Source organism: Nematostella vectensis, chromosome 3 (assembly GCF_932526225.1).
Source record: "Nematostella vectensis chromosome 3, jaNemVect1.1, whole genome shotgun sequence".
Classification (NCBI taxonomy): domain Eukaryota; kingdom Metazoa; phylum Cnidaria; class Anthozoa; order Actiniaria; family Edwardsiidae; genus Nematostella; species Nematostella vectensis.
This window is the reverse complement of record NC_064036.1, coordinates 9178381-9180789: the sequence shown is the minus strand read 5'-3', so window position 1 is coordinate 9180789 and position 2409 is coordinate 9178381. Positions and strand designations below refer to the sequence as shown.

Sequence of the window (2409 nt, the reverse complement as noted above, 5' to 3'; positions counted from 1 at the left end):
CCCTCACTTTGGGATTTTTTAATTTTATTTTAAGCGTAAATTTGTGAAAAAAAGAAAACAAAGTAAACGAGATGAAAAGAAACGACCCAGGCACCCTTTTGTACTTGTATCATTGTGTAATTTATGTCAAATTTCCAAGTGATTTCGCCGATTTATAAATAATTTCTGTTACCCTACTGCGCGCCAAATTAGCAATCTTTTGGGTTTGGATAGTCAAACGAGAAAGTTCTCACAAAGACGTCCAATTTTTGCTTTTATTCGCTTCTCTTTACACAGTTCTTTTCTTTGTTGAAATATTTTCCTGTCCGCACTTGGCGATTGTCTTGTCCGTTATTTGCAGCCGTTTTGGTCACACAGCCGACTTATATCCGTGCATCGCCAACATCCGATAACACAGGAACCCCAGCAGCTAATGGCCGCAGCAGTGCATTGCCCGCACGAGGTGATACGGGACATCCCGCGGGATAGCACTCCAGGGAAGTCTGCGCAGCCCAAAAAGACGGCTGATAGTAGCAAAAAGGCTATTGTGGTCTTCATCTATGGGAAAATAGTATTTACAGCAATATAGGGAATTAAAAGTAAAGCATATTAGTACAGCAATATAGTGATTTACAGGGAAAATATATTTGCAGCATATATATATATATATATATATATATATATATAGTGTAGAGTGACTTATAGGGAAAGGAAGGGAGCATTAAAAACTTTAAAATCTTAAAGCTTAAATTAAGCTTTAAGATTTCTTAAAGTTTAAATTTAAGCTTTAATTAATAATTCAGAGGAAAGATAGTATTCCGGGACCCGGGTCGAAGCTCTGCGGATGCACGAGAAATGAAAAGGAGTTGTTGACCCGCCCGATTGTGTCTCATCGCCATTGATGACTTGTCCGCTGCTATACGAATGTAAAATGAAGTAAAGTGAAAATGCGTTTAAAAAAAGTTTAAAGCTTTCCTCTTAGAAGTTTGTACCTTTGGTACAGTCTTTCTTTTTTTTTTGCGCTGTGTGTTTTACGGAATTTTTTTAAGAGAACGAAATGTTTAATATTGACTAACGGCGCCTTAAAGATAATCTAACAGGTTTTTTTGTATACATGCCTCTACTTTGGAATGTTCTTCTCGGATGTCTCAATTCACGTAGTCCTCGTTCAGAAATGAACAACCCTGATCACTTGTGCGGCAACGAAGTGGATAAGTTGCAGGTATCGTGTGATATTCACCGATAGAAACTCGATAGGAACTGCTAGATGTCGTCTTTGTATGTACTCACCTGTTTGGCTCGAACCAGCTGACACGCAACCAAGTGATCAAACATGGGGGGGATCGCTTGTTTAGCGTGCGTGTTTTAGAAATTAGAAATACTGGTTTTGAAATAAAAGTGAGGCTTGCTTGTTTAGCGTGGAATAGCGTAGGAATAGGAATACTAGTTGTATTTGCGATTGTGTATTTTTAGGTGAAAAGGTGAAAGGTGATGTCATTGAATTGAGTTTTATACGTTTGTATATTTTTTCTCTTTCCTTCATTTTTATTTTTTTTTTCACCAAACATCCATTACTAATTTTTAGTTTTGCTCTTGGTTTTGTTAATTTCAAATTTGTTATTATTTGTCAAATCACGCAATAGGACATGGTGGTAATGGTTTCATATAGCCCATTTATTGTCATCATTATTATTATTTAAAAAAACTACTATTATTATGGACATTTTGAATACTCACCCATATGGTTTTCGACATGGCGTTTCTACATCCATGGCAATACTTGATCTTGTAAATAATATTTTTCATGGTTTTGAGCAAAACTAATTTACTGTTGGAATCTTTGTTGATTTTAAAAAGCCTTTGATACGGTCAATCATTCCATCCTTCTCGAAAAACTCTTTTTTATGGTTAGAGGCACTCCTTTTATCTGGCTGTCCAGTTATCTCTCAAATAGAAGCCAATATGTGGTTATCGATGATTTAATTAAATGCGGTGTACCTCAGTTCTTGGTCCTCTTCTTTTTCTTATTTATATAAATGATATCTTCAGTTCATCCTAACTTCTCTCATTTATTCTCTTCGCAGACGACACAAACATATTTTACAGTAATCAAGACCTTTACTTTCTCATGGATATTGTAAACAAAGAACTCAAATCTGTCGCGATCTGGTTTAATGCCAATAAACTAACTCTTCATCCTGACAAAACAAAATTTATGATATTCCATCCTCCCAGGAAAGAGATCAACCCCAATAATCTTAAATGTGTCTTTAACGATTTACCCGTTGCTCGTGTCTCCTGTGTTAAATTTCTTGGTCTGATTGTTCAGGAAAATCTCTCCTGAAAAGAACATTTCAGGGCCATCCATTCCAAAATATCCAAAGTCATTGGCATAATAAACAAAGCCAGGCATTTCTTCTTGCAACCGGC

General features: G+C 36.1%; 1 long non-coding RNA gene across 1 annotated transcript; it reads left to right on the top strand.

Moving 5' to 3' along the window:
* The first annotated feature begins 661 nt into the window (after positions 1 to 661).
* On the top strand, positions 662 to 2181 carry LOC125561189. Its single transcript, XR_007307212.1, has 2 exons — positions 662 to 1201; positions 2064 to 2181. It is a non-coding gene; the product is annotated as an uncharacterized LOC125561189 (long non-coding RNA).
* The last annotated feature ends 228 nt before the right edge of the window (positions 2182 to 2409 follow it).